General features: G+C 55.0%; 2 long non-coding RNA genes across 3 annotated transcripts in view; one reads left to right on the forward strand and one right to left on the reverse strand.

Moving 5' to 3' along the window:
- Positions 1–17,321, forward strand: part of LOC121019991 (uncharacterized) — a 231,513-nt gene extending 214,192 nt beyond the window's left edge. The window contains exons 3-8 of one of the 2 annotated variants that reach the window (XR_005785865.1): positions 3,633–3,865; positions 4,784–4,843; positions 9,347–10,260; positions 12,012–12,169; positions 13,295–13,529; positions 16,568–17,321. This is a non-coding gene — a long non-coding RNA (uncharacterized LOC121019991). The remainder of the gene's footprint in view (positions 1–3,632; positions 3,866–4,783; positions 4,844–9,346; positions 10,261–12,011; positions 12,170–13,294; positions 13,530–16,567) is intronic. The other variant, XR_005785866.1, reaches the window with a different exon arrangement.
- LOC121019996 (uncharacterized) lies at positions 3,692–5,829 on the reverse strand. The gene is made up of 3 exons (XR_005785871.1): positions 5,110–5,829; positions 4,517–4,702; positions 3,692–4,409 (listed from the first exon to the last, which is right to left on the reverse strand). It is a non-coding gene; the product is annotated as an uncharacterized LOC121019996 (long non-coding RNA).
- Positions 17,322–19,504: the final 2,183 nt, after the last annotated feature.

Below are 19,504 nucleotides of genomic sequence, written 5' to 3' on the forward strand. Positions count from 1 at the left end.
CTCCCTGTGCTCAGCTAGCAAGCTTGTACCTGTCCCCAGGCAGAAACCTGCTGTTCCTTTTGCCTGAACCTCCTTCTGCCAGATATCTGTGTGACTCATTCTCTTACTTTATTCAGGTCTCTGCTCAAATATCATCTCCTCATGGCCTGTCTGTCTAAAATACTCCCCTCCATCACCATCTAACCCTCTGTATACTTCATTTGCCTTCATTGTAGGTATTATCGTCTGACACTTTACATATTATCAGTGTATCTGTCTTAATCTGGTTTGCTGCTAAATGTTTACCGCAACAGGCAAGGGGGAGCTCTGGTTTTACACTTGCCAGTTTTTGTGGTGTAAATACTCCCACCGCGACCAATTTCAACAGGAATTCACACAACTGGGGGGTGAGAAGAGATGTGTGGTGGCCTCTGTGCATTACGTACTATTTCCATCGTATAATATCATAATATCGTACAGCGTGACATGATACAATAGATGTGAATAGTCTTGGGAATGTGGAGAAGAGTGAAATAATTAGAGAGTGATGAGTTTGAGGGGCTGTTACCTTTGTTTTCGATTCTGACTTATTTGACCCTAAGTGCGTATCGTTGAATTGTCGGCGATGGCTGCGCCTAACGACCAGCTTGCAGAAGTCACAAGCCAACCCAGGCTGGCTTCAGATCTAAGCTGCGAGGACGGGGATGTTTTCCATCCTGTTCCCTGCTGTTTCTCCGGGGCCTAGAACAGTAGAAAGAACTCCTAGCTGGTGCTCAGCCTGGGTTTGTTGAGCATTTTCTAATGCATCTGTTTGCATCAGAAAACGCAAACTGTTTGCCTCCGTGGACTTGACTCTTGTAGGCTGAGTCCGGCCCACAAACGGGTTTCATTTGGCTCTCAGAATGTTTTCAACGTTACAAAAAAAAAAAAAAAAAAAAAAATTGTTGCCAACATTTAAAAGTCAAGAAATGTTTGCAGGAAATTCCACATAAACCTGGATTTGCAGCTTCTTTTGAAAAGTCAGACGCTCTGGGCACATTGGTCCCGATTCTCTTGTGAGGACAGAGGCCACAGCTGAGGAACAGCGGCCCCCCCCCCCCAGAGGGGTCCACCACAGTCCCCACCCCTTCCTGTCACCTCTCCCTGGGCCCCTTCGCTCATTTACATAACCCACTGGGCCTTGTAGATTGCGCCTCTCACAGTGTCCCGCCAGACTAGGGCCACGTCCAGAGCAAGCCGCTATGGGGCCCAGCGCACAGTAGGACCGCAGGTCCTGGAATTTCATTAAATGTTTGTCAACGAATCCCTCCCGCCACTCCCCACCCCCCTTCCCCCAGCTCCCCTAACTGGGACATGCACTGAATCCAAGCCCCGACCGGAATGTGACAAAGAGGTTGGCCGAGGCCAGCGTTTAAAAATACCCCAGGGCTGGTCAGCTGCAAAATGCTCAGAGGTGTTGAAATAAGCAGGCAATGTCTGGCCAGAGGCCAGCTGCCCCGACTTTGCTCTGTGAATGAGGGCTAATGGGAGGGGCCCCCGCCCACTCAGAATCGGGGTGAAGGGCGGGGAGACTGGGCCGGGGCCCCCTCCCCCGGCACCCTGCTCGGGACAGGTCAGTGCTGTTTATAAGCAGCACCGGGTGACAGAATTTCGCAGAAGGGTTACCGGGCAGGGATACAGGGTGGCCTCCCCTGATGTTTCCACGCCACGACCTCCTGGCATCGAGGGAGCCGGGATGTTGCTCACCCTGTGGTCTTCCCGCGGCCTTCAGAGCCACTGCCCAGCTCGCTGGAGCCACGGTTAAAAATAATGCTCGCGGCACAGTCCCCTGGGGGACAGCCAGCGTGGGGGCTGGACAGGGGACAAATGAGCTCTGGTCAAGTGCCCACCGGGTGCCAGGCGCCTCAGAGGCATTAGATCACTGAGTTTCACCATAGCCTCGGGAGGGATGGACTGTCATCCCATTGACAGATGGGAAAACCGAGGCCGGGGAGTGATGCCTTGCACTGGTTCAAGGCTTCCTGGTAAGTTCACGGCAGCTCCAGCCTTCAGATTCACGAGAAGGTGCCACATCAGGGGCTCAGTGTTTCACTCTGCTGGGTCCCGAGGCCCTGAAACGGTGGCCGGGCCTTAGTGAACCCTGAGCGGCATCTCCTGTCTGACACGTCCCGAATCAAAACCTGCTCCTCCCACCCGTTCCCCACGTCACTCCATCCTTCCAGGCTCTCAGACCAGCCTCCTCTGGTCCCAGCTGCCCCCTTGCGCCCCACCCCCACCCCCACCCCGGGCAGCGGCGAAGGTAACACGCTCGCTTGTGTTTATTGATCACCCGTCTGTGCCAGGGTGCGACAGTGAACAAAGCGCACGTTCTGGAGGTGGAGGTGGAGAGGGGATAAACGTTAATGGGTAAGGGGGCACCTGAGTGGCTCAGTCGGTTGAGCCAACGACTCCTAATTTCGGCTCAGGTCACGACCTCACAGTTCGTTGAGTTCGAGCCCTTGTCAGGGCTCTGGGCTGAGAGGCAGAGCCTGCTTGGGATTCTTCGTCTCCCTCTCTCTGCCCCTTCCCTGCTCACACAGTCTCTCTCTCTCTCTCTCTCTCTTTCTCAAAAATAAAATAAACATTAAAACAAAACGTTAATGGGTAAATTAACTATATTGTGTCTCAGGTGGTGATAAGTGCTAAAGAGAGAAAGTAAAGCAGGGAAGGGTTGTGGACAGCCTCAGACGGGTACCAATCCCGAAGCAGGAGCAGGACCAGGGGAGGCCTTACTGAGCAGGTATTTGAAGATAGTCTTGAAATGAAGCGGGGTTAAGCGGGGAGGATATCTGTAAGAAGAGTGTTCCTGGCAGAAGAAACAGCAGGTGCAAAGGCCCTGAGGCCGGATCGTGCCTGGCATGTGCGAGGATGCGGGGAAGGCCAGTGTGGCTGGGGTGGCGTGGGAGGCGGTGAGGGCAGAGAGACGAGGGGCCGGGTTGTGCAGAGCCCTGCATATCATTGGAGGGACTCGGGCTTTTCTCTGGGGTACGTGGGAACTATGGAGGGTCCTGAACGGAGGAGGGCACGATCTAGGTTCCAGATTCTAAAAGAACCCCTCTGGCTTCATGTGGAGAATGGACCGTCAGGGACGTGGAGGGAAGGGGGACAATCATGAAGGAGGCGACTGCAATGGTCCGGGCTTTAGGAGACGGCAATGGGCCCAGGGTGTGGCTGTGGAGGTGGGCGGGCGTGGGGGAGTTCCTGGCCTCAGATTCTGAATTTGTTCAGAAAGTAGCCCTGACAGGACATGCTGTTCCAGCAGAAGTGACAGAAATGAAGAAATCGGAGACAAGTCTAGGGTTCCAGGCCGAGCAACTAGAAGGGTGATCCTGCCGCCTTACGGAGGTGCCCAAACACGGGCACCCACGGGAGGATGGGTGTGGGGCAGCCCTTCCCCGGGCCACAGGGACCTGCACAGAGCCCTTCCCCGATACGATGGACCTTGCTTCGTAAAATCCGAACCTCCTGGTTCGGATCAGGATTCTCCTCCAGCTCCCTACTCCATCCCTGGCCCCAAGTGCTTTGTAAATTGTGCAGAACCCACCAGATCGATTCTCCCTTCAGTGTCTGAAGAGCAGCAAACCCTTCCATGGCTCTCGTTGTGTGCCTGGCAGGGTCCCAGCCTTGACCTCCGCGAACCCATTCGATCATCACAACATCGCAGAAAGATGAGAACTGTTATCACATCTATTCATGGATGGGGAAACTGAGGCCCATCGAGGTGAAATCACTTGCCTGGGATCACACAGGAGGCAAGCTGCAAAGGCAGGATTTGACCCCAGGCAGTCAAGTCCAAGGCTCGTGCTTTTAACCACTCTACTGTCTCATGAGGAGCTCACCACTGACGGTAAGAAGCCAAACTGGGCTTGAGGGACTCGGGTTGGGGGAAAGAGTTTCAGCCACCCCTTCCACGTAGTAAGGATGGTCGTCATGTTCTGGGCACCTGCCCCGTGCCTCATGCTGTCCCCATGCTGTCTCTGTTCTGCATATCAGCCGAAGGGGTGGATTCTATGTGCCCATTTTATAGACAAGGAAACTGAGGTTCAGAGAGAGGAAGCGCCATGTCCAAAGCCACACGGCCAGGCATGAGCACCTGGGGCTCTGGGCCCCGAGACCCCTTTCTGTCCCTTTCTGCACATGTCACCTGCCTCTTGCCTTGGTGGTGAGGGGAGTGCTCAGGGACTTGATGGCCACATCGATTTCCTCCAGCTGGCGGGCATAGGATAAGGAAGCCAGGGATGGGGAAGGTTAATTTGGGGACAGCACAACCCTTCGGGTTTGCAGTTTCTGTCTGGTACACCCAACATTTCTGAGGTGAGCTCTGGGCCAGCTGGAGATTCCAAGGCAGGGGACACAGCCAAGTGTGTGAGAGAGGTTCAGGTCCTAGTTGCCTGTGATGACAGAGGACGTGGTGGGTGGGGTTGTCACAGGAGTTTGGGTCAGAAGCAGCTCCAAGGAGCCCATATTCACAAACCTCTGGCCTTGGCAGCTGACTTACCTCTCCAGACCTCAGTTTCCACCTCTGTGAAATGGGTTGATATTGCCTGCACCGGAAGGCTGTTGTTAGGTCTAAAGTTGTGCACCAGGAGGGCTCGCTCCCTCTCCAGCTGCCCACTGCTGCCTTCCAGGACAGAAAGAGTGCAGGACCCAGCACATCGTAGGTGCTCGGGGGCCCTGGAGCCTGCTGGACACATGGAGGAAAAGAATGAACTTCTTTGGGACTTACGTTCGCCTGTGGAGTGAGTGCTTCCCGTCTATTCTGCAGGTACACAGACCCTCTCAACCACCTGCTGAGGTGCGAACTAAGATCATCCTCCCTTAACAGGTAAGCAAAGAGAGGGCCAGAGAGGTTATGAGCCATAACCAAGGTCACAGAGCTAAGAAGTGGTGAAGCAGGGGTTTGAACGTGACTCCCTCTGCCCCCTTAGCGTGAGCTCTGCAATCACAAGGCTGAAATGCTAACAGCTTGCATTTTGTTGAGCACTTACTTTGTTACACGTATGAACTAATATTAAACTTGACCTCGAACGTATGAGACAGGTGCTATTTTCTCCCCGGTTCACACGTGAAGAAAGAGGCTCAGTAACTTACGCAGGGTCACAGGGCGAGGAGTTTGCAAAACCAGCGTTCAGACTCAGGTGGTCTGGCTCCAGAGTCCATGGTCTTGAACCAGAATGCTCCGCTGGAGACAGTGAGCGGGGACTAAATGCCTGGCACACAGTAAGGGCCTCGGGATGCGTTGACCCTTTTCGAAGAGCGTGTAGAGAGAGACAAGCCGCACTGAGGTCTCGCTGGAGAATTCGCTCTTCCCTCATTTCCATCCCTTTGTGTTGGGCCCACTTGCCGAGGACAAGCCCCTTCTGCCCCTCCCTCCGGGAAAATTCTGCACGGCACCCACTGGTCACGGGGCTTGTGGCCAGAGGGCTGGCTGCAGCAGTGTTTGGCCAGGTTATCGGGTTTCGTGGTCAGCCACCTTCGCCCCTGACCAGAGCCGTCTTTCCAAAACAGAACATTCAGTCACCGCCTGTCCCTGTGCTCAGCTGTCCTTGTGCCCCTGACCTCGCTTCCTGCCCACCCGCTCGGGGTTTTTCCCAGCATCCTTGTCTCTTACTGACATCTCACGAAGATGACCCGAGTGTAGAAAAAAAAGAGAAACGGGCCAAGAGACACTGAGAGATTCCCAAGACCAGTTAGTATCTGCCCGTGAAAGACAGACAGATAATGAGAGAAACAGAACGAGGAGACAGGGACGGAGATGGAGAGACAGGTTGCCCCAGAGAATACCCTGCGTCTCCCTGTGGCCTTGGCCCCCGATCCACTGAGTCACGACCTCCCCCCAAAGCCGTGGCATCTTCTCCCACCTCCCCCTGCCCCCTGAGGCCAGCAGGTCACTGGAGAGACACCCTACCCGTCCCTCCCTCACCCCCATTCACAGTCCCTCACCTAACTAACTGCTGTTCATCCCCCTTCCTCCAGGAAGTCCTCCCTGTTTCTGCCCCCAGTTGCTGTTGTTTGTTTATGGGTGTGTCTGTCTCACTGGAACGCCAGCTCCTGGAGGGCAGGGACTCCGTCTTCCTTGCTCACCCAGCACAGCACCTGACACTTTGGCTGAATCAAGTATTAAGCCAGCTTCTCGTGTGTCACCCGGAAGAAGCCGTCCCTGATAGCACTCCTCACTGTCTGCACTTCATTGTGTGGCCACTTGATTCAGGGTCTGTGTCCCCTCTGGTCCCAAGAAGGCAAGGCCTGTGGCTGCTCTGTTCACCCTTGATTCCCCAGTGCCTGGAACGGTGCTTGGAACTGAGTAGGTATTCAGATACCGCTTGGGTGAATGAATGAGCAAATGAGTTAATCACTAGACTCGTTATCTGGAGGTTTCGATGCTTATGTTTTAACCCACTGGAATCCAGCTCAAATTCTCCCCGCGACCATTCACATCAAACCCTGAGCCCTTCCTAAGGCCTGTGAGGTCCCGCGTGATCTGGCCCCTGCCTCCCAAGTCCAGCCTCACCTCTGCCCCTCCCCTCCCCCTGGCACCAGTGTCTCTGGTTCCCCAGGGCACCGTGCACGGCTGGACACTCTCAGCCACCCCTTCACACCACACCATCAGTCATGTCAGCAGAGTTGGTTTTTTCTGTAAACAAGAGTCCCTAGGAGAATGGGGCACATTCGTACAAACAACCTCAATGTCACCAGTGGACCTTGGTCACTGCGGGACCGTCTCCAAGGTTCGTCCGGCTAGCTGTCCAGGGCCTTGTCCTGAGACAGGGTCTGAGTCCTAGCCTCAGAAGGGCTGCCCGAGAGGCGCCTGGCTGACTCAGTCGGTTAAGCGTCTGGCTTCGGCTCAGGTCACGATCACACAGTCTGTGGGTTCGAGCCCCGTGTCGGGCTCTGTGCTGACAGCTCAGAGCCTGGAGCCTGCTTGGGATTCTGTGTCTCCCTTTCTCTCTGCCCCTCCCCTGCTCATGCTCTGTCTGTCTCTGTCTCTCTCTCAAAAAGTAAATAAACATTAAAAAAATTTTTAAATAAAAAACAGGGGGGCTGCCCGGGTGGGAGGGAGGGGGTCTGCGGGGGCCCCTGAGTCTGACCTTCACCTTCTGCAGAAGGGGAGAAAGAAGCCTGCGGGGATCCCAGGGAGCGGGGCAAACTGGTAGACCCCAGCTGATCCTTGAGGCTCAGACCAGGACCCACTTCCCCCCCTCCAGGAAGCCCCCCAGGCCACGTCCTTGCTTCTTTGGGTTCCTCCTCACACCCTGAAAGCAGCTTACATCACAGCCCGTGGAAACTCTCTACTGGACCGTGCCCCTAGTGGACAAGACAAATAAAGCTTCTGTATCTCGATATCCCCAAAGCCAAGGTCTGCCATGTGGGAGGCATCAGCAAACATGTGCAGACGAACAAAACTGTTATTGAATAAGCACTTCCTGTCTAGGCACATATTTACTGTCTCTCCACTAGGATGGGAGCCCAAGGCCCGTCTCCTTTATCTTTGTTCCCCAGGGTCTAACACCGCTTGACACGTAAGAGGCAGCAGGGAACGGGTGTGGAACAAATGAATGAACAAGCCCTTCCTCCCATCCATCAGAACTGCCTCTTGCGCTGGGAGCTCCAGGAGGTCAAGGAGCAAATCTGATTTCTAGTGCCTCTGAGCCCAGCCTAGGGCTTAGCCCGAGGGAGATGCTCGGTGGGTGTTTGTAGATGGATGGAGGGAGGGAGGGATGGGCTGGTGGGGATTGGATTTACTGATCAATGGAAGAATGGAAGGCTGCCTGGGGTGATGAATGGGATAGGTGCATGGAAGTGTGGGTGGGTGGATGGGCGGCAGGTAGATAAATGGAGAAATGGAAGATGTGTGGATAGACTAGCGTCCAGGTTGAGAGTGTGGGAAATGGTGCTTTCTACGCCCTGCCCCCTCCACGCACGCACCAAGCCGCCATTTTAGAAGAGCTAAAATGGATCCAGAGAGTGACTCAGCTAGAGTTTCCAAGTGAAAGGTATTGACGAGAAAAGACGGGAGAAGAAGGAACCTCTGAGCCTCTGAAACGTGCAAGCGAATCCCTGTAAGTTGGCCATGCTTTCTTGCACGTTCCCGTTACTTCTTGAAAGCCTGCCGTAGGTAGCGCCCCCGGGTTTGGTCTGGAAGTGGAAAGAAGTTTCCGATGTGGACTCTGACCCTGGGCTGCTCCCAGTGTGGTCAGCGAGTCAGACATACGCCCCGTCAGTGGGTCCTCTTGTGGTAAATGGGGTCTACTGACTCCTTTGCTGTGTGACTTCAGGTGACTTGCCTGACTTTTCTGAATCCTGGTTTGCTCGCCCTGCTTTGTAGGGTTGCGGTGAGCCCGTGCTTATGAGTCAGGCCTGGACTGCAGTAGGTGACTGGTCAACAGGAAGCCGGGCCTCGGTGCGTGACGCTGGCTGAACTTCTCAACTTTCCCTTATCTTCCCGTCAACTCAATGCAGTCGCCCACAGTGAGGGGATCAGACTGAGACGCCCAGTATACTTGGGTTCAAATCCCGCCTCCCCCGCTCCCCAGCTACCTGGTCTCACACGACCCCCTTGCCCTGTCCGAACCTCAGTTCCCACCCCTACCTCTCCGGCCTCCTGGCTGTCGCTCAAACACAGCTGTCGCGCCTGCATCCAGCGAGAGAGGCTGAGAAAATGCGTTTTCTGGCATCTACCTCGGGGAAGCGCGGGCTCCTAAGGTGGGTGCTGTCCCCCCAGATCTGCTCTGAGACACAGAGCAGGGTGGAGGGAGGTCTGGAACTGCAGGCGGGAGAGATCCGCTTCTCACCCCATCTGGAGGAGAAGCGTCATTCCATCGTCCCCCGCGATGGCACCGTCCTACCTACTTATGTGTCCAACGGTTTATAGTCCGTGACTTCACTCCCTTATTGTCACTTATTTTCTAGTCTGTTCTCCCAGCACTGATGATTGTCAACTCCGTGAGCGGCAGGCCTTTATCTTGATCACTTCCGTGTCCTCAGGGCCCAGTCAGGCACATAGTTTGTGTTAAATAAATGGTTGAGTAACTAAATGGATAGATGATTGGATGGATGGATGATGGATGGATGGATGGATGGATGGACGGATGGATGGATGGATGACTAGCTGGACACATTAGAATCAATTGAGGAGCTTAAATGCCTCCCCCCCCCCCCACACACACACACGTGCCCCAGCCCTGCTCCAAAAATAAAAATCAAAGCCAACACTTAATGAGTGCTTACTGTATACCTGGCCCCATGGGCAGCCTATGATGTAGGGCATTTCACTGAACCTCCCAGCCACCCTCTGAGCTAGTCACTAATATTAATCTTTCTTTTTTAGCGGACAAACCTGAGGCTCAGAGAGGCAGCCGCTGACCCCAGGTCCCACAGCCAGGAGGAGGAAGAGCCAAGGTTCAAGTCAAGATGTGTTTGGTTCCAGAACCAAGCTTGGCCTCACCGGGCCAGCGCTCCCCAGGTGATTCTGATTAAGTGGCCAGGTGGAGAACCCCTGAGCGGGGCAGTGAGTTCTGGGAAGAGTGTGCTGGCTTTGGGGCCAGCCGACGCCTGCACCGCCTTGTGGCCTGCCTCCTCATCTCTGACACGGAGGGGGTAGCACTCCCTGCCCCGCCCCCCGGGTTTCAGGAGGGGGACACTCCTGCAAATCCCACAGGTACCAGCAGCGGCCACGCTGTTAGTCCCCGGACTGAGGGCCGGGGGCCACCCTGCTCCTTCTCCCAGCTCCCCGGGGGAGAGACAAGTCCCCGGCTTCCTAGCACAGAGCTTGAGATGCGCTGCAGAAGACCCCTCGGGGACAGTCGGAGGCCACAGCGTGCGGGTGCAGAGCCAGAAACCCGTCCCGCACAAACACGCGTGTCCACAGGTATGCGACACCGCTGACCCCTGCCGTGCAGCTCACGACAGCGAAAGCCAGGAAACAAGCCTGATAACGGTAACAGCTGATGTGTGTTTACAGCAGGATTTCTCAACTCAGAACTATTGACACTGGGACCGGATCACTCTTTGCGGCGGCGGGAGTCTGACCCGCGCGCGCATTGTAGACTGTTAGCATCCCTGGGATCGGTAGCACAGCCCCCCGTCCCGGTTGCCACGTGTCCCCTGGGGGGCGAAACCCCTCCCCTGGCTGAGAAGCTGGGCTCCACAGCTGGCTCTGTGCAGGGCCCTGGTGCACACACTTCAGGGAAGCCGCCTCCTCCTGCAGCCCCTCCCAGCTGGAGACAGTTTCACTGTGCAGAGGTGAGATTAGCGGTTTGGCCAAGGTCGGGGCGCGGACACTCCAGGAGCGCTGTGATCTGAACCTGTGACAAGTCCCAGGCCCCTCTCTTCCGAGCCAATTTTTGCGGGTTCCTTGGGCGTTTCCCCGGTCCCAATCATGTCGTCTGGGACTGGATGTCGTCTCATTGCTGCTTTTCCCATCTGGCTGCCTTGGCACGTTCGAGAACAGACTTGCGGGGCACGAATACCGGCTGGAGCATATTGGAAGTTAAATTTGCTCAATTATCCACGGCCTGGAAAATGCAGAATACAAAGAAAAAAATAAAATGTCCCACCGGACTTCCCACAGAGGCCCACCTTTTAGCAGCTTCTTCCTCTGAGTAGCTCCCTCTGTTTTGAAGTTTTGTCACAAAGTTGCAGTCTCACGATATATACAACTGCGAGTCCTGCATTCCCCAAACTAGGAAGCTGGGGTTTTTTTCGTGTTGTTACAAAATCCTCTTGGACGCTGTTTGTAATTGTTGCCGATTGTGGCAGAGACCCCAGTTTCTCCTCCATTCCCCCTGACCTCTCCCTCTTCTTTCATAATAGAAATCTCAAGTTTTAGCTGGGCACGTGGCCACCCAGAAGAAAAAAAAAAAAAAACAAACTACGTTTCCCAGCTGTGTCCATGTGACTCAGTTCTGGCCAATGAGACATAAGTAACCTCTAAGTAGTGTCTTCAGAGCGAGGGTGCCTGCGCTTCTTCCTAGCCTCCTTGCTGCCTGGAATGCAGATGTGATGGCCAGCATCTGAGTGGCCATCTTGGGCCATGGTGGCGCAACAAGAGAAAAGACATGCGAATCCCTGATGAATTTATGACGACACCCTACCAGCCCTGGACTGCCGCCTCCACACTTCTTTTATATAAGGGAGAAACAAACTTCTGTTTCACCTAAGCCCCTGGCATCTTGGGCTTTTAGCTGCTCAAAGAGGAACCTAATCCTGAGTATTGCACTAATATTTTGCTGGAGGAGTGGTCTCTAATTCTTTTAGGAATTACCACCTAATTAGCTCAACCGTTCCCTGGTCGTCGAGCATTTAGGTAGTTTCTGACTTCCTGCTACTCATAGCCATTATCCCAGGTGGGCCCCCGAGTCAGGACGGCAGGCTACACAGCCAGGTACGAGCTGCCCAGGGAGCCTGCTTTGTTGCTGAGGACCCTCCCACTGCATCTGCTAGAAGCACGGTGCGTTCTCCTCCACACCTCCCCTCCTGTCCTTCTCGTCTGTTTTTAATGTTCATTTATTTATTTATGAGAGAAAGAGAGGGAGAGTATGAGCGGGGGGAGGGGCAGAGGAAGAGGGGGACCCAGAATCCGAAGCAGGCTCTGCACCGACAGCAGAGAGCCTGACACGGGGCTCGAACTCGGGAACCGTGACATCGTGACCTGAGCTGAAGTCAGACGCTTAACTACCTGAGCCACCGAGGCGCCCCCCGCCCATCTCTTCTAATGGCACATCTCAAGGAGGCCTGTCTCCCTGGTGAAGCCCAAACCCCACGCCTGCCCCAAGTTGCAAGGGAGGCTGGGAAAGTGAGTTTTCTGGCATCTCCCTCCGGGAGTGTGGCCACTAGGGAAGGAGTTTCCCCGAAGCGGGTACGCAAGGTGAGGCGTGGCCAGAAAGCAGGGCGAAGCTGAGCTCACTAGGCAAAGACCTGCCAGGCTGGGGAGGAGTACGGAAAGCCTTCTGCCATCACTTTTGATTTGTCCTCCTCTTATCCCGAAAGGACAGCAGGCAGAACTGAAAAGGACCACTGGTGTCACCCTGGCAGTTTACCCAGCTCTGCAAGGGATGCGTCAGAGCCGGGGGCCCACGTCTATCAGAACGCAAGCCTGGTTCTCGCCCCTCGGCCCGTTACCCACAAGTCCACCTGGATGTCATTACCTGATGTAAGTACATCTCCCAGACCACTGAGCACATCCCTCAAGAGGAGGGCCCGTCTGCCTTACCCAGTGTAGTACTCCCAGCACCCAGACAGGCCCTGGCACACACTAGGTGCTCAAGAGACATACCTTGAATGAATGAATGAATGAATGAATGAATGATGGCCATCAATCTTCAGCCTCGGAAGGAAGCTTGGAATCCGGAAATTAACATTTACTGATGCGGCCAGTATTTCCTGAGCGCCTACAAGGCTCGTGCCCTGTTTTAGGTCTTGGGGATACTGTAGGAGAGAAGGAAAACTAAGTTCCTTCCCTCAAAGTGGGGGAGATGAACAGTGAATAAGAAAACCCCAAAATACTGAGATAACTTTATAGGATAGGATAGGATACCAGATACTGATAAATGTTTTATGAAGAAGTGTAAAACTGGATAAGAGATGCTAATTTAGAAAAAAATGGTTGCACAAGTACTCTCTGAGAAGGTGACACTTGATCAGAGGCCTGAAGTAGGTAAGCTGAGTAAATATCCGTGGGAAGCAAGGGAACACCCGGTGCAAAGGCCCTGAGGTACGAATGAGCGACGTGTGTGCTATTTGCAACGAGACAGCCAGGGAGGCAAGGGTTACACCATTTCCCAACTTCAACAAATCCACAGAGCCCTTAACGGTCGGAAACAGTGGGGTGGGGGTGGGATGAGTTCTTGACTCCTAAGCCTCTCTGGAAAAACATGATGTCGGGGGCAGACAGTAAATCTTGACTTGTCCCAGAAAACAATGGGCCCACAAAACCAGTGAAGTGTCAGGCTGAAAGTAAATGGCCGAAGGGCTGGGGCACAGGAGGATCATATGGAATTTGTTAACCAATCTGCTTTTGAAAAAGAATTTCCCAGTTAGGGGCAGAAGCTTCTGGCCAGCATCAAAAAGATGTTTATTGTGGTGTCTCCGTGTAGACATGAAAAATGGAGATTTGCTGTCTAGCTGGAGATGTGGGAAGATGTACCCAGTAGGTTAAGTAAAATAAATAAAGAAATAAAGAAGTAAGTAAGTAAAGAGGTCACGGGGTAGTGTCCTATATTGTACAATCCCTTTTGTAAACTCATTCATTCACTCATTTGGAAATTGTCCACTACAGGCCTGCTGTGTACCAGCACTCCACTGGGTGTGGGGGACCCAGGCATGCCCGGCCCTGTCTCCTGGAACTCACGACACAGGGGGAAGGCAGAGGGTCATCAGATCAGTACACAAATACATCATCACCAACGTGGGTCAGCGCTAAGAAGAAAAGATGCCTGGTGCCCAGACGTCAAGGAATAGAAGAAGCCTGCGAGGGTAGACTCCAGAATGTCGAAGGAGTCGTAAGATTTCAGGTAATTCTCTTTCCTTATGTTCCCTTTCCTTTTGATGGTCTGTATGTTCCCGTTTTTTGGTAACGTCATGCTTTGCAACTGAGTAAATTAAAGCACACAAACAAAACCCAGATGAAGAGAGGGGTTAGAAATCACGGGTCTAAAGGTGATTTGACACCAGGAAAGGAAGGAAGGACACACAAGAAACTGCCCACTGTGTTTGCTTCTGCAAAGGGGACCCGGGGGCTGAGGTGGGAAAGAGCCTCTCTCCTCGCTGGACGCCCTTGGAACCTTTTGTGTATGTTTTTTGAAAATGATAATAAAATAAGCCAAGATCTTTTGAAATGAAACTTCAAGTCAGGTTCTATTTTCATGAAAAGTGAAAAAGCAGGCCGTAGCAGGATCTCAATATAAAAACATTAACTGAGCTGAATTTCCACGAAAATCTTAGAGTGGTTCTCTTTGGGTGACGTTGGTTTTTTTTTGTTTTGTTTGTCTTGTTTTGTTTTTTCTCGGTCCTTTTCTGTATTTCCTAGATTTAAAATTAGAAGAATAAAGGAGACAAGAGAAAAAGGTGACTGTTCTCTGTAAACATGGTTTTGCTTCATCCCCGCCATTGGCAGAGGGTGTATGTTTGTCATGCCCATTTGATAGATGAGAACACCGAGGTTCAACAGGTAAAGCCAGTGGCCCAAGGTCACACAGCTGGATCTGGGCGAGGCTGGTCTAACCCCGAAGTCTGTTTTTAAACCAGGGTGCTCAGATGCCCTTCAAAATGTCCTTCAAGGAAATGGCATTGCTTTGAAAATCCGAGGGGGAAAACCAAACAAACCAGACAAGAAATATTACATTTTTTAAGCCACTTATTCAAGCTCTGATGGGGCCTGAGACCAACTCGGCAGGGGCACTGTTTACATTTCAGGCGGGGCACTCCTTCATCGTGCCTGGCTGTACCCCCATGACAAGTCCCTGCCCCTAAAACCCCAGCTGTGTCACCCACATCTGTCACCCGGAAACGCCCCTCACACCTCTCCGAACCTCCCCGGGTTGAGGAGTGCTCCCTGGGACTGAGCAGGTGGGGTCTGGGTGAAGGAGGGGGATGTGAGAGGCCGCAGCCCCCCCAGGCCCTCGGGCCAGGTGGCCACCAAGCGCCTCCGCTCTTGGGCCAGCTGAGGCCAGGCCGGGAGGACTGCAGCCCGGGGCTGGGAGCCGGGCGGGCGGCCACCGCAGTGGGGACCGGGAAGGCGTGCACTCCCTCCGCCTGCCCGGCAGCGGCCCGTGGCCGCCCGCCAGGCCCTGCCTGACGTCAGGCTCTGACCAGGGACATAATGTGCTGGCTGCAGGGAGACAGGGCCGCGAGGCGGGGCGGTCAGAGAGAGGCAGGCCAGGCGGGGAGAGAAGAGGAGAGAGAGAAACACAGGGAGAGAGCGAGGGGAGAAGCAGAGATGAGAAATACAGAAACAGAGAGGAGGAAACACACGCGCGGACAGAGACAGAGACAGAGAGACAGAGAGACACAGAGAGAGGGAACGACGGGGAAGGGGGCGGCGGGGCAGTGGGCAGGGCCGTGAGGTTAGCGTGGGAGACTCCAGACCCGCTGACTCAAGCCCTTGGAGCCTCTGGCTCCTTACCTGGGCAGTGGGAGCCTTACTGGCTTGTGGAGGGGGCAGCGCGCCCTCCCCGATGGGGGTGGGGGGAGCCAATCCGCATAAAGTGTTTGGGCAGAACTCTGCGCGTAGTAAGTGCACAAGAAAGTGGGGGTGACAGGAGAGGGGGTGGGGCAGGGAAGGAGAGACGCTGGAGGGAGGGAAGCGACCCCGTGAGAAACGGCCCTCCTCCCACGGGGACCCCTTTGCTGCGGCCGCCGAGCACCTCTCTTCCCACCCCCTTCATGACTCGGGCGGCAGGCCACCAGCGCAGACCTTGGCCTGGCCTTGCCTGTCTCGGGGCCCAGCCCCCTGTTTATGGGCTCAAGAAGGCCATGGTCCCAGGGCCATCACGTCACCAGAGCCAAACAAGGCCAGTCCTGGTCACTGCGGGCCTTCCAGCCTCATCACCCCCTTTCCCGGCTTAATTATTAAATGGCCCAGCGGGGCTGAGGGGCTGAGCCAGCTGGCCTCCTGGGGGTGGGCAGCTGTGCCTCTGTGTGCCCGTCAGTCAGGGGCACAGACGCCAGGAGGAGCTTGCAAAGTGCCTTTTCTCTCGCTCCCGCTTTTTCCAAGAGTCTTCATTTTCCTCACCCCTCACCCTATTTGTCAGAGTCCCCGTTTATTGAGCACTTACTGTCTGCTGGGCATGGTCTTTAACCCTCCTGGGAGCCCCAAGAAAGGGAGTGCTATTATTATCCCATTTTTCAGATGAAGAAACGGGGCTCAGGGGTTGCAGTCCCTCGCCCGAGGCCACCTGCTAAGGAGTGGTGGAGCCAGGATTCCAGCTTGGCCACCCTCTTAACCAGACAGCAGCAGCTCCCGTGCCCCGAGCAGCTGCTGAGCGCCGGGCCCGGTGCCAGACTCTGTGCCCACGTCACCTCTCAACCCCCAGGAGGGCCCGAGGAGGCAGCCGAGGACGATCTTGGCCCCCAGGAGACGTTAGGCTCTATCTGGGGACATTTGGGGCTGTCACGACTGGGGGGATGCTACTGGCCGTGGGTGGGATGGAACCCACGGATGCTGCTTAACTCCAACAGCACAGAATTATCTGGTCCCAAGTGTCCCTAGCACCGAGGTCCCCACCACAAGGTAAGCCCTGTTGTGCTCTCCATTTTACAGAGGCAGAAACTGAGGCACAGAGAGAAAGCGCCTCTTGCCCAGGTGGCCCCCTCCGTGCTCCCGCTCTCCATCAGAAGAAGCCACTGCTGCTCCTGGTGGCTCCTGTCCTCGGGAGACCCCTGGCTCTCTTCTGGGCCCTCATGAGTCCTTGCTTGCCTAGTATAGATGATGCCTCACCAACTTTTGACATCTGAAGGCAGTGTCTTAATCATTGACTAGGAAGATAAATCAAACCAAAAAGTCACTGGGAAGGTCAGAATGCCTTTAAATGAATGTGTATTTTATTCACAGCACCGTTGAGGGACATTTGAAATTGGCAACCCACGGATTCACGGAGCAAGTCTTTTCTGAGCACCTACCGTGTACCAGACCCCGTCCTTGGTGCCGAGGTCCAGCAGAGGAGCACGAGCCCCTCCTGGGTCGTCAGGAGCTAACACTCTAGTGGGGGAAAGTGGACCATAAACAAGAAAGAAGACCAGGGTCATTTCAGACGGTGGCAAATGTGGCTGTGAGGAGGTGGAAGGGCTGTTACAGAGAGGTGTCCGAGAGGGGCTTTCTGAGGAGGTGAAGCCTGAAGGGTGACAAGGAACCAGCCTTGGGAAGAGGCAGAGTGAAAGGTTCTAGGTAGAGGCAACAGTGTGTGCAAAGGCCCTGAGGCAGGCGTTTGCATGGACCGTTGAGGCACAGCAGGGAGGCCTGTGGCTGGAGCCAGGTGAGGGCGCAGGAGAGGAAAAGGAGATGAGGTAGAAGATGTGTCAGGGCTTTGCATGTACTTGGGGGGCGGGGGGGGGTGTCAAGGGGGTATCTTGAGCAGAAGGGACACAGGTTAGGTTCTAACAGGATCCCTTTAGAGGCAGTGGTCAGCTGAATGATGTCCCCCAAAGCTGCCCACATCTTAATCCCCCAAACCTGTGAATGTTAACTTTCTTAGGCAAAAAGGAATTTCACAGCTGTGACTTAGTTACGGAGCTTGAGGTGGGAGATTGCCCTGGATTATCTGAGTGTGCTCAGTAGAATCAGAGGAGTCCTTGTAAGATGGAAGCTGGTGTCGGGGCGGGGGGGGGGGGGGGGCGGGGAGGGGGCGGCGCCCGAGGGGCTCGGTTGGTTAAATGTCCGACTTCCAGCTTCAGTGCAGGTCATGATCTCCCAGTTCATGAGTTCGAGCCCCGCGTCGGGCTCTGTGCCGACAGCTAGAGCCTGGAGCCTGCTTGGGATTCTGTGTCTCCCCCTCTCTCTGCCCCTCCGCCGCTTGTGCGTTCACTCTCTCTCTCTCAAAAATAAATAAATACACATTTTTTTTAAATGGAGGCTGAGGGAGGGAGGTTTGACTACAGAAGAGGAGAAGGCGGGGAGAAGAGAGAGAGAGTGACAGAAACAGACTGGAGGGACACACTTAGCAGACCTAAGGAAGGGGCCACAAGCCACGGAATGCAGGTGATCACGGGAAGCTGTGAGAGGCAAGGAAACATCATCTCCCGGAAGCTTCCAGCAGGAACCGGCCCTGCCAGCACCTTGACTTTAACCCATCAAGACAGATTTCAGACTTCTGACCTCCAGAACTGTAAGAGAATACATGTGTGTGGTTTTAAGCCGCGAAGCTTGTCATAATTTGTTACGGTGGCCAGAGGAAATGAATGTGGGTGCCGTGTGGGGGACAGCCCCGGGAGGGTGAGGCCGGAGCAGGGGCCCCGGCTTGGAGGCTACTGCAATGGTCCAGGCAGGAAATGAGCAGGGACCCAAGGAAGGGGCGGGATCCGAGGGAGACTTCAGGAGCCCGAACGGGCAGCTTTGCTGACGGACTGGACACTTAGTGGGCAGGAAGGAGAGAGCCAGAGTCTCTGGCTCCCTCAGTCGTCCCCTGGCCGGGGCCCGGGACGGAGAGCTGGCCCCGCGTGGCTCCTGCTCTAAGGGAGGACTCAGCTGCACGAGGCCCGGGAATAGTTACAAGGTGATGGGAGGGACCGGGCTCGGCTGCCCCAGGACCTTTCGTCTTACACCCTTCAGGCCTCTGCCCCGGTGTCCCGGCTTCAGAGAGGCCTCCCTGACCACCCTGTCTCAGAGAGCCCCTCCTGCTCTCTCTCCCTCCCCCTGCTTTAGTTTGCTCTGTGTACCTTCCTGTCACTCTGTGTGCTACCTGTCTGTTTCTTTGCCGGCTGGCTTCCGTGCTCCGTGGTCGGCCCGTGAGAAGGACCCCATCCAACTTCTCCAGCACCGACACGAGTGTGTGCAGTGAATGAACGAATCCCCATTTTCCAAGAGGGACACTAAGGAAAGCTATAGCAAAGGAAGCGACACTCTCAGGGTCACGCGGTTGCTAAGTGTGGGGTCAGGATCTGAACCAGGACGCAACTTCCGAAGTTTGCGTAAGTAGCCTACCTCCCAACCCCAGTGAGGCTGCCTGCAGTCCGGGAATTTCCACTCTGTGGGTATAGTGCTGGTTCCCTCCTGAGGTTTCAGACGTCTTTAGTACAGCACCTCGGGGCACCCGACCCGGCCCGGGGTGTTAGTAGGTAGGGAAACTGAGGCTCAGAGAGGCTGAGGTCTTCCCCGAGGTACACAGCTTGCTAGTGGCAGAGCTGGGATTCAGCGCCCACCAGTCCCTCAGTTGGGATCCTCTCTCTCACATTTCCAGGGTGCTCTGGCCCCTGAGAAATAAGGCAGAGCAGGTATAGCCCCTACCGCCCATTGTCCAGGCCAAGCCTGGAAGAAGCCTGGTAAAATACCTCAAGTCGGGAGCTTCTAGAAATGCGGGTTGGGGGATAGGACCTGGGGCCCTGCAGGCAAACCCCAGCTCTGCCTCTCCTCTGCTGTGTGGCCTCAGGGAAGGGGCCTCCCCTCTCTGGCCCAGGGTTCCTCCTGTAACTCCAGCTGAAACCCTGGACAGGGGCCTGGGTGGCTCAGTCGGTTCAGCGTCCAACTCTTGGTTTCGGCTCAGGTCGTGATCTCACAGTTTGTGAGTTCGAGCCCCACGTCCGGCTCTGCGCTGATGGTGTGGAGCCTGCTTCGAACCCTCTGTCTCCCTCTCTCTCTGCCCCTCCCCCACTCGCACTGCCTCTGTCCCTCTCAAAATAAATAAATACACTTAAAAAAAACAACCCTCTGGGGCGCCTGGGTGGCGCAGTCGGTTAAGCGTCCGACTTCAGCCAGGTCACGATCTCGCGGTCCGTGAGTTCGAGCCCCGCGTCGGGCTCTGGGCTGATGGCTCGGAGCCTGGAGCCTGTTTCCGAC

Source organism: Herpailurus yagouaroundi, unplaced genomic scaffold (assembly GCF_014898765.1).
Source record: "Herpailurus yagouaroundi ecotype Mexico unplaced genomic scaffold, PumYag 246, whole genome shotgun sequence".
NCBI lineage: Eukaryota > Metazoa > Chordata > Mammalia > Carnivora > Felidae > Herpailurus > Herpailurus yagouaroundi.